Below are 12962 nucleotides of genomic sequence, written 5' to 3' on the forward strand. Positions count from 1 at the left end.
TCCGACATGTCCAATGGGGAAACAAATGCTCAATTTAGTGACCACACCTCAAATTCGGTCTTACCTGTTGAATGATCAGGTTGTGTTTTATCTTCATTTTCTCATAGTTATGCGGCCCTAGCCACTTACCTGCTGTAAAACTCTTGTTTCCTTTGTACAGGGTGGTGCGGTCCTATATTTCGAGGATAAAATCTTATGGTTATATGCTATGGGTTAAGGTGAAACTGTGAAAGGCTGCTTGAATTGTATGCCTCGCTGAGGTAATGAATCCTTTGTGCAGAGAGGTCTTCTTGATGCCCCATAAGTAATGAATTTTCTACTCAGCAAAAATAGTAGGTATTTGTGTTATGGGACACTGCTTGCTTCTTGTATTAAAATGATGATATGGCGCTGAAGATGGCAAGAAAGGCACTGGCCTCCTCGTCCAGTTCGGTTGCGGATCATAAGAGTTGGATGGAGTTATGGGCTGCGGATGTTAAAATCCATGGCTGGCGGATGTTAAAAAATGGGCTGGCTGTTGGCTATGAACTCTTACGACGACATGTCAAGCTTGGGGTTTTCTGCATCACATGCGGTAGAGAAGAAACGATAACGCATAGAGTGTGGCGATGCCCACACTCGCTGTTGTTCTGGAAAGCTCTATCCAGAGCTATAACAACGCCCCTGCCACAGCTGCCCAAGCACGTCGAGGGCATACAGAGCATGCGATCATGGGTGTTAGACTGGCTCGGCACAGCTTCTGAAGAAGAGAAGAGAGTGGTCATGCGGGCGTCGTAGGAGTTGTGGCTCGCGAGAAACAATGCAAGGGAATGTGCCAAGATCGAAGACCCTATGCTCATTGCAGACAGAGTTACCCGCCTTGACGAGGAGTGGCAAACGATCAAGGAGAGTACAAGAAGACCACAAGTTCAGAGGAGCATGGAAACTTGGGCGAAACCTGATGAAGGATGGTCGAAGGTGAACATAGATGGAGCTCTAACTAAGCAAGGTGGATCGGGAGGAGGTGGAGCGGTCCTCAGGGACCACCATGGCTCGTCCGTGGCAGGAGTGAGTCATTTTTCCCAGTTGCTGCGGATCCGGAACTTGCAGAGCTTCTGGCGTGTCACCAAGGGGTTCTACTTGCTCAAGAAAACGAAGTCCAGAAAGTGGTGCTCGAGATGGACTCAATGTCAGTGGTAGGGAAGATCAATAACGTCCAGAGAGACCTATCGGTGAGTGGCCAAATTGTCCGAGAGATCAAGGAACTGCTAGCTCAATTTCAAGAGTTCATCCAGGTATTCGTTCAAGTACACATTTAGAACCTGTTAGGGCACTTGCGTGTGCGTACTTCTCTAGTACGACCATGTATTAGTTGACAAATGAATATACATCAAAGGGCACCACTTTACATACAGTGCTTCGAGCCTTGTATGCCTCAATATAAGTCCCTTGGCCAAGCTTCACATCTTTGTTAAATAATAAAAGCAACTGTGCAAGTAAATAAACTCATTTTCACATGTATGGTAAACTGACTTCTTCCAGCTGCCCAAAAAACAGAGTACTAATACACAAAGAAGGTGTATAATTGTTAAAGCTACTTTACAAATTATTTTGGGAACAGACTAAACATATCAGGATATACTCCGGTTGAATGGAAAGAAAGAAATCGTCATCTATTAACACACTACTAAATGAACTATCCATTCACTTCTCTAGTATTTTATTATACATGTCAGAAATGACTAACAGTACTTGTTCTTCTCTCAAAGCAGTCTAAAAAATACAACCAGATAGAGAAGTTAGAAGGATTTTGAGTACTAAACTCCAAGTATCAATCCACTACACTTGACTGTCTACCGATCTCTGGCAGATTAATTTATGAATAGATAATAAATCTGTAAAAATAAGTTAGGTGGCAGCATACATATCTGAATATTTATACTTCATATACAGCAATAATATATCTTCAATTCAGAGGTAGGACAGAAGACTGTCCGATCAGGTAGGGGCTTGGGTATTTGCAATTCAAGCCTCCAAAACTATCTTCTTATTTTGAAACGGAGGCAAAAGTTTTGCCTCATCAGTTAATTAAGTAGAAGAGAGATGTCTAGTTAATTAACTAAAAACTAGGATAAAACCATCACAGACCGCCAAGCGGCACACCAAAGATAATCGACACACACCTCAACAAAGAGGACCTTACCAAGATACACTTTGGCTTCATCGTCATCTCTTCTCCCCAACAGGCGTCATCGCCCTCCCTAGTCTCTGAGCAAGTGACTCTGACTTCGCCAAAGACAACCTCAACACAACCTTCACCGTAGAGGTTGTGTGGAAACCAATAAGATCTGTGCCACACCCAGCCACCCGCATGGAAGGCAGCGCAGCTCCAACTCCGATGGGGAGCTCCGAAGGAGAACCACACACGCCTGGCGCCGTGGAAGACCACTGAACAGACCACCTGCTGCTTGTCATTGTTGCCAAAGGAGCCCACCGCCCCAAATTTGACTTCACTACAATGAAACAACCCGAGATAGTCGCACTGACACGTCGGCGAAGAGCCGACTATCAACCATTACCACCCTCCAACATCGCTGGCCATCGCCATCGTTGCCACAACCTAGATGCCAACACCACCATCTTCCACCTGTCCATCAAGCCAATGCCTTGCTCCAAAGATTAAGCCCTCAAGAGGGAATGCGACACTAAGGTGTCACCTTCGTCTGATCACACGGATCTAGTGTTTCCCACGGAGTTAGAGCAACTGGCCTGTGAGCGAGGGATGAGGAATCAAAACAGCGATGCTTCCAAGAATGTCCATGACGCCGACAGAAGTCACCATTGTTGTTGAAAGGCCGTAGGCTGAAACATGGTTTTCACCCAAGCTTCCAAACACACCTGCAACGACCCATATCGACGTTGGCAAAACCACCAACCAAGGACTGCCCGTCAATGAAGAGGCGCAAAAAGGCTAGCCAAACCTCGCGGAGGACACCGACGACCAAAAATAAGCTGCCAAATCAGATCCGCATGTGGCAGACCAGGAGCAGAGCCACTGGATATAATTCCCCGGGAGTCTCTTGTTTCCTTCGCCATCAGTGTTGCCTAATCCCTCGTATCGTCATATGCTGTAGACTGACACGAGTATGGAGGTCAGCACTAAGAGGGCGCAAAGCACCCCCTGCCACGCTGTGCAACATGCTACTATGTCTGTTTCTATCTTTCCATATATTTCATCTTCATCGGAACAATGACAACAACCGATGGTCCAGATAGAAGGTACCACATATTTCATAGAACATACGCCACCACAGTAACCTCCCATTTTCTTTCTTTGGAGGTACCTTCCTTGTTAGCTTGTTACACCGTAATCCAAGAGATAGTGTTCGCTACAACAGAGTTGATCCTCACGTAATTCTAATTGGACTGTATCCATACTTCTTTGGAAAAATAATAATGAATGTACATATGTTTGGTGGTCTAAATTGTTTAATCAGAGAAGCAACATAAAGGAAAGCAGGATTCCCCGCGCGTGGTCAAAAGAAAGGTCCACCATGTAAATTACATGCATTTAACTAGTATGATGCATGGTAATCTAATAAAAAAAATGGTTGACCAAATTGTAGGAGTAACAGTTTTTTTTAAGATCAAGGCACTAAACCTTTGCCCTAGCACCGATATGATATGGCAGAAGAGAAGTAACTTGAAGCACCAATAGATCTGAGGAAATTCAGACTTCATGTTTGAACCACCAGTAGATAGAACCTTCTATTAATATGACCCCATCCTCCTTCGTAATGTCTTCACATGATCATTAGTCACTCCTTATATGTTTCGACCTAGTTCATTCCCCTGTTCAGATTATGGCATGTATATATATATTTTATACCAAATAGTGCAATATATACAAATAGCAGGTAGGCATGATCAGACGATATTGTGAGATATATTTTCTCTTAGCAAAGAACCATTGGCATTAAGATGATGTAGGCACTCACAAGTACTCAAGATAGTTTATGTGCATTTCACTTGACCACCATTCCACCTGCAGCCCTAATTCTAGCTTGACAAAGTGAAAACCATACCAAATTGAGATGCAGTTAACTTTACCTAATGGAATTAACTGGAACATGAACCTCTAATATAGAGAAAATAAGCTACTTCCGGCAGTAGAATGTAACAATACAGGTATTGTTTACTTTACCTTATATACACCTCGTGATGGTTAATCATTCCTAACATGGCATCTCACTACTGTAACCATGCATAATGAACAGATGTGAAAAAAGTAGTGAAAGACGCGTGGGAAAAATGGAATTTGTCACATGCCTCTTCTGCATTGCATGTGCCAAAATCGCATTAGCTAGAAGCAGCAAGGTTAGGCACATATGTGGATGTGCATGAATATCTCGCAGCGGCGGCAATCACAACTCCAGCTCCAAAGCCAGGACCACATGGGACTGTTGCACCTCATGTGCACGGATGGTGCATATGTGGATGTGCATGAATCTAAGGACGGCAGCAAGCACAGCTCCGGCTTCAAAGCCAGGACATCATGGGACTGTTGCACCACATGTGCGCGGATGGCGCAGCTCCACTGGGATGGGCTCTTGTGCTGGGACGACGGTAGCTCCGGCAAGTTTGTTGGGAGGCAGTTGTGTCATGGATCCACTGACGACTGTGGATGAGGCAAGTGAAGAGACATTGATAACGAACATTAAGGGAATTAACTTGGCCAATCATCGCAGAAACATAACTTGATAAAGCGTGTAAAAATAGCTGCAGCTATACCTGACAAATATTCTAAATATTATGAAAAAGAGAAACATCCTTAGCTTCTCAAGAATTCCGAATTTGATTGAGAGCAGACATCTTACCACACATCGTCAAGAAACCTAGCAAGTTTAAATAATTTTTTTAAATAGACTTGCCTAGAATAAGACATCAATTACTAAAAAAATTGAAATCTAAAATGGAAGTATATTCATGTCAGGTAGATGCATGGTCCAAGTGCCACCCTTGTGTAGCATGACGAGGGAACAAAAAATTGTTTGCAGATTAGAAAGTCATGGGAGAGAAAACACCAGTTGTCGGATCACCTCAGGCACGCTAATGATGACATGCTTGAAGGAAAGAAGAAAGCAACTGCAAACCGTGTGTGGTGTCGCCGAAAGATGCAGTTATGTTCACTTTCACACAAATACCGTTGTTAAGAATTCAAATAAACTCTGAATTTGAAGTCAAGGAAACAACTACCAGTCACGACATGGATCTACCATGTTCTCCTTGTGGGATATTTGAGAGTTTTGAACTTTTTTAAAACAAATCAATATTTTTTGAACTTGTACATACTACTGCTGAAATGAAACTAAACGATGGTTCAAAAGGTCATGCCTTGGGAGTACACAGAGAGGGAGGATTAGAAACGAGCATAATCTTCTGCGGGTGACCTGGTGAGTAAGAGATGTCTAATTATCAAAAATTTGTTAATCCTGAAAAAAATACTAACATACCGATAAATAAAGTTCACCCTAAATAAAGATATTAAGCGTATAATATTTGCTAATCTACAAATCTCTGGCTGCCCAATATTTGTTGAATTAAAAATTAACAATCATAGTATTGATTTATATTAGAAATAAGAAATAATCATTTCATTTCCACATCTACATTCCAATATATAAAACCAAATTTGCTCCTTCTAAAGCACATTGGCACATTTCAATCGCAGCTAGCCATGGGAATGAGCTCCCAACACGAACCACCATACAGCCCACGCATAGTTGCCTGCGCTGCCATGGGGCTTCAATCCGTGACCAGGTGCTGCCACGCGGTGCTGAGGTGAAGCATAGAGCCCGAGTTGGAGGAGACACCGCCGTGCCGAGCAGAGTGCGCCGTCTCCGGTGCGGCGATGGCGGAGCCGCAATGCAACTGCGTGGTGTTACGACCTGCGGATGTGGCGGTGGCGGAAGCTGCAACGGAGCATCCATGGCGCTGCCAGCCGGTGACGAAGCTTCAACGCAGCATCCATGGCGCTGCCCGCCGGCAATGAAGCTTCAGCGCATCATCGACGGTGCTTCAACGCAGCATCCATGGTGCTGCTCGCCGGCGACTAAGCTTCAATGCAGCATACATGGCGCTCTCGCCGGCAACAGAGCTGCAATGCAACAACGATGGTGCTTCAACGCAGCATCCATGGTGCTACTCGTCGGCACGAAGCTTCGAACGCAGCATCCATGGTGCTGCTCGCCGGCGACAGAGCTGCAACGCAGGTGTTGCTTGCCGGCGATAGAGCTGGAACGACGTAATGTCCGTGATGCTGTCCACGGATCTCACGGGCGCTGGAGTTAGATAAGCTGGGGGAGACGTAAGCGATGATCGAAGCAGAAATCAAGTGGCTCTAATCCATCCTCGCGGGGCAAATCGGACGGCTTTGCTAGGCGGCTGATCTTTGCCAAAGATCAGCCGGTTAATTTGTAGCAGCCACCATTAAACAAACCGAATCGATTTTGTTTGGTTACCAGGCCAACTCAAACTCGTTTTTCCTTGTTTGCATGTGCCGGACCAGCTCGATCGTAATTATGTGTGTTCCCGTGTCCGATCAGAACTGCTACCGGATCCCGTTGTCCACATAAATTCGGTTTGGCCTGTTTCAATCAATATTTAACGTGGTTTCCAGCCGCTACTAAGCTAGCCAAGGCACACGACACCCATGGCTCCACGGAAACGCCGACGAAACAGCATACGTGCGGGGAAACCGGCGACAGAGAACACGGCACTTGCCGCTCCCAGGCGATCTCCTGCTTGAGATCGTAGCGTGCACCGACCTTTTCACCCTCGTCCGCTGCGCTGCCACCTGCAAGCACCTCCGTCGTGGCATCCTAAGCCCAGCATAACTTCGCCGCGTCACACAACATGTGGCTCCCTCCATCCTCGCCTACCTCTCCACCTATCACAAACGGCCCCTAACTCTGACTCTGGTCCACCCAGTCACGCCCGCCGCTGCGTCTTTTTGCCATGACCACGTCTCGCCCTTCATGTCACGCCGCACGGCCAGCTTCCTCAGCCAATACAGTCCAGTTGCATTCCGCGGCGGCCTCATCGTCCTCCGCCAATTACGTGTCAATATGCGACAGAAGTACAAGCACCGTTTGGACATGTGCGTGTACAATCCCATGACAGGCCAGACCACCTTCCTCTCAAAATCACCCTATGTCCAGATTAGCATCACCTCCTTCCATGAGTACATCCTGCTCACCGCCGCGGATGGCATTGACTGGTCCTTCATGCTGCTTTTCATGGATCGCTAAGAGCATCAAAGTACACACCGCCACATCATCCTCTGGTACCTGGGGGCCTCTCGCTACTTACGGCAGGCACCGTGACTCCCTGTGGTGGTCAGTCTGTGACTACAGCCAACCCGCAATCCTCCACGGTGGCATTCTTCACTGGCTAGCGGACCACGGCAAACAAATCCTCACCTATGATGTGAGGATGAGGATATCGGGACTGGCGAAGCTCCCACCTATCAACTGCAATGAAAAGCAGCTCCACTTGGCAACATCGTCAGATCGGAACGTATGAAAATTGATCACTATAGATGGGTTCATGATATCCATGTGGCTACAAATCCCCACGGTACAAGCAAGTGGTGGTGGTGCTAGAGGTTGGGCGCTGGAAGGTGTGATTGATGTAGAGGAGAAGCTGCGGTCGTTGTACCCAGACCTTCCTGTTGCAGGTGGCTCTGATGTACTAGTTGAGCTTAATGGATCCGGAAAGAGGAATGGAGACATAGTTCAATTGCAGGTACGTAATCGAGCTTGCATGTTTCTTGATATGGAGACAAAGGAGATGCATCGGCAGAAGTATGGCTCTTGCTCCCCATTGTTTGAGATCGACCTGCCATCTCACCTACAAGCCATGAAAGTTTTCTCGTAGCTAGCAAGCCAGCCAAGTAGGTAGAGTATGTTACAAATGTATTTACCACGACCTTGATCGAGTGGTGTTTGATTAGTCCATATTTTATTTTATTTTATTTTATTTTGAGTAATAAAGACCATACCACATCGGATGCATTCCATATATACATTATAGGACAAGGATGTATATTTTATGGACTGTGATATTTGGCACATGTGTGCCATATAAGCAAAACTGCCACACCTCTACTTCTTTCACTTTAAAATACCACACGATCTCCCTTCCTTCGACCCCACCTTCTCCCGAACGACCTTGCAGGCTCGCCCGAGAAACCTGCTTCGCCCGCACATCTCGCGCGCCCACCCCCGAGAAAACTGCCACTTCTTCATGTCTACCACATGATAAAAAAATATTGCGCATGTGGGATTTGAACCCACACCTCCTTGGCACCAAAGCGCGCCACCACAACAACCTCACCCTTAGGTATTTGTTGCTCAAACTAAAGAAACTAATCGTTTTGATCTTTTTTTTTACAATTGTGTTACTACAAAAAAGTATAGAAAATTACCACGATTTCCCCTCGGGACAAAGTTACCATGGTATTCGCATGCAAGTTATCAGACCTGTGTTGCGTAAGTTACCGTGCTATTTACATAGAACTTACCAGGTACTATGTTTCAACAACTACACCCCTTTCAAAGTTACCACTGTGTTATAAGGTCTTCGATGTGTAAAATACCGTGGTACTTACACATAAGTTATCAGGATATATGTACATCAACCTCGTCCTTGGTCAAAGTTACCATGGGGGATTGTACATGAGTTACCAGGTCTACAGTTCGTATATTATCATGGTATTTACACCTAAAAACCTGGGTGTGTTTCGGTAACTTTTTCCATAACTTTTTTGATGTTTTTGCGTAACTTATCACGCCTATAACGGGTCAAAGTGGGCCGTTTTTCTGGGCCAACCGACGAGCACATGTGCCTCCTCATGACACTAAACATTATGTGGCTTTTCTGTGGCACATCATGTGTTGTGTTCATCTAAGAGGCCTCGCGAGGCGAGTGTATATTTTTAACAACTTGTTTTCCTTTGGTAAAACATTACCATCATGTTTATATTGTAACTTATCGGTTATGTGGTGCTTATATTATCATGTTATTCACACAAAAATTATCGGGAATGTTTTGAACAACTTTTTCCCGGGACAAAAGGTTATCATGGTGATTCTAGGTAACCTATCAAGCCCGCGGTGCTTAAAATATCATGCTATTTACACAAAATTTATCAAGGGTATGTTTCAGCAAAATTTCCCCCCACGGGTCAAAAACTTATCATGGTGTTTAGTTATCGCGGTGCATATGTTTTCATGCTATTTACACATAAAAATACCAGGGGAGGGAGGTATAGTACCGTGCTATTTACACAGAAGATACCGAAGTATCTTTTCAAAAAAAAATCCCTATGGTCAAAGTTACCATGGTGTTTCTATCTCAGTTATCAGATGTGCGTTGCGTATATTACCATCTATTTACACATAAATTATCTGATATATTTTCACATTTTTCTGCCCAATGGTTAAAGTTACCACGATGTTTGTATCTAAATTATCAGGTCTATGGCGTGAATGTTATCGTGCTATTTATAGAAATTACCCGGGGCAGGGTTCAACAAATTTCTTCACAATGATCAAAGTTACCACGATGCTTTCACCAAAGTTATCACGCCTTCAATGCTTATGACCATGCTACTTACACATAATGTACCGTGTGGTATAGAAAAGTTATCATGTTGGTGGTGCGTCATTTATCGTGGTGGTGATGGAGAATTTACCACGGGAAAAGTTTATGTGTCAGGTTTGATAGGTGAAACAAAAGTTTTTTAGTGATAAAATATTAAAGGCAAAACATGTCAAAAACAATATTTTCCTTAGCTTGTTCAACAATGAGTGTCATATGTGAGATGGTTGGCTCCCTTCGTTGATTACCTGCAGACCAGTGATCAAATCCCAATTAAAACATTGTTTTTGCCCAAAAATTTGAAAGGCGCGTGGGGACGTAACTGGTGATTGAAAGGAAGAAAATCAGGAGGGCGGAAAAGGAAGGAGATCAAGAGGAAAGGAAGGAGATCGGGAGGACGTGCGGGAATGGAAGGAGATCGCGAGGAAAGAAAAGAGATAGCAAGGACGTGCGGGAAAGGAAGGAGATCGGGAGGGTGTGGCAGTTTTGCAATCTGCCACACGGTTGCCACTTACATATTTCGATATTTTATATCTAAATGTATGCATGTCCCATGCAATCAAGAAAGCTCGATCATACCGAAGCCATCCTATTTGGGTCCTTGTGTCGGATCAGGTAGCTGATGCCGTTGTCCAAAAAAAGCCGCCTTGGTGATTATACAATATTAATGGATGATTCTGCAGTCGAAGACCACATACGTTTTCAATGGTTCGTATAGCTAGATAACTACTTATAGCAAGGTATCTAACTCAAACGCACACGACCCAAAGCGCCACGGAAACTCCGGCGAAAGAACATATGTCTGGCGGCATCGGAGATCCCGACGACCCTCCCAACTGATCTCCTGCTTGAGATCATAGTACACACTGACCTTTTCACGCTCATCCACCGTGGTGCCATATGCAAGAAGGCGGCCCCTGCATGCTCGCCTACCACTCCTGGTGACATCCTAATCCACCGTTCATCCATCCAGTCAGCCAGAAGGTGGGCTCTACATGCTCGCCTATCGCTCCACCTATCACGGTTGGCGCCTGACACTAGTCTACACCCGGTCCTTACCACTACTAGAAGAATGCCCATGCGTTGCTACGGGTTACAATGCATATAAATTTAGTTGTTCAACACCATTTTATGGAACATAATTCTTGTGCACATGAGATGATATAATTATTCTTTTACCGTTAAAACTGTTTTCTTCTTGTTCCTCATCCACTCTCTCGGCCTCTGGCATATCTGTCTCGCAACCCTGCGTATCCATCTCAACAAAACCGACAACCACGTACTTCAAATTTGAAACACAAAACAGAATATTTGTGTATACATTAGACTTATATATTCACTCAAGCAAACAAACAAATTTCGTTTTAATGTAACACAACTTATTAGGAAAGGTGACCATATGTTCAGTGTAACCAGGAAGAAATTATACAGTGTTATCCTAAATCCACATTACCCTACAAGCAGTAAGCACATAATTTGTGGGTTCCTTTCCCATTGGATAATTAGATATATGCAAGAGATTACAAATGATAATGAAAAAGTTAGGGTAAGGGACAACGAAACAAACTGAAACGTGAAGTCAACTTGTAATCCACATTGAAGACCACACGAGGATTTCTCTGGGAAAAAAGACCACACGAGGATTTGGATAAAGCGGGACACCATTTTATTTCAGACTGGGCGTAATAATAGAGTTTGCAAACTACCATGAAACTTTGAAGCATTGTATGCTCTTGTCCACGATGAGAGATAGAGCCTTGTAGTACCAGCATGCTTGGCTATGTTATTCCTCACGCCAAACTGTAGAACTTTTCTCTGTCGACAACCTGTCCAAATAGACTATGCCTAATTGCCTCAAGCTAGCACCATTTCATCACAAATGGGTAGAGGCATGCATCATCTATGCATACCTGGTGCAGCCTTCCTCTTTGGTCTTCCCATCCTCCTGACCGTTGGCGAAATTGCCCATCATGCCCGTTCGCATCTACCTGCTTATTGTCATGTACAACCATGCTTCCAACTCTCACCTCAGCACCATGCTCGCTGATATCTATGCCAAGTCCAGCCTGTTTGTCTGACACATGAACGTGTGTCGCCGCGCCCGCCCTTTTCGTTTGTTATGCCCCTACTAAACTCGCTGCCACATGCACCATTATCCTGTGTAAAAATACATACAAAACATTACAAAAATAAAACTATTTAAATGAATTTTTTAGTCAATGCAGGATGTTGTTCCTCACCTTAATTTCATTATCATAAGAGTCAAAACTTAGGATTAATATAGCGTTCAACAGGATTAATGTGTAATATAATCCAGCATGGGTTAGATTATTATTGAGAAAGCATAATACAGAAGCAAGCTGAAGCTACCCACTCTTAGGTTTGTAGTGTATGTTGTATTACCATAGAAGCGTAATTTTGAGGTCAACGCTACAACTTTGTCATGCATCAGGGTATCTTTGTTTTGAAAAGAACACAACCTGTGTGAGCTGTGGCTGGTAACATGTGATCATTATTCAGGGTGTGTCTAGATCAGCAAGTATTAGCATAAGGAACTCTTTAGTCGTAATACATTCTAGCTATGCGTGAAACAAATAGAATTAGTGAAATGGTCTGCTCAGCAAATTAATACCTGGAGTATATAACTTCAATTTGAACAAATACACTTGATAACTTAGTATTTTTCAAGTAAATAAGATCACTAAATGAGAGTGGCAAAGATACACTAAGAAATAAAAGGTAAATATGATGCGGCTTACTCAGTACCGAGGGTCGATAACCGTTTTCGGTAACAGCTGCATGTACCGAGAGCCCTCTCGGTACAGGTCGTAACCCTAGGTCTAGGGGTCTTCACTGTTTGTAGCTGGGCCCGGTAAAAAAATTTCTCCCTATTGCAAGTATCTCTTTTTCCTTCCAGGCCTAATTGATTTACTTGCCACTAACGAACAAATTAGCCAAGCATAATTTCATGATAAATACGCTGTAATTTTGTGCCTTGGGCACCGTGGCAAAATAATATACCTTATATAAAGGAACGGAGGTAGTAGTGCTTAGACGTTGAGATTTGAAAAAATCTAACACAAAACACAAGTCATGACATTTTTGAAACTTTTATCACTAAAAGATATGAAATATCAGACGAAAACATAGATGGCAAAACACACACAGAAAAGGAAAATAGGATGTGGCATATAGTCTACCGAGCGTCGAAAAACGACTCTCGGTAATATCGGAAGTAACTGACGGAGCCACCGGGTGCGAATGGACATGCCACGTGGGTCCTTTTTGTCGTGCGCGGCTCTCGGCGTCTGCGCTGTTTG

At 44.1% G+C, this 12962-nt stretch overlaps 1 pseudogene; it reads left to right on the forward strand.

Annotated features, from left to right (window-relative positions):
* The first annotated feature begins 6691 nt into the window (after positions 1–6691).
* On the forward strand, positions 6692–7917 carry LOC147962764 (uncharacterized; annotated as a pseudogene).
* Positions 7918–12962: the final 5045 nt, after the last annotated feature.

The sequence above is a fragment of the Triticum urartu genome, chromosome 7A, assembly GCF_056163025.1.
Source record: "Triticum urartu cultivar PI428250 chromosome 7A, HENAU_Tu73, whole genome shotgun sequence".
Lineage (NCBI taxonomy): Eukaryota > Viridiplantae > Streptophyta > Magnoliopsida > Poales > Poaceae > Triticum > Triticum urartu.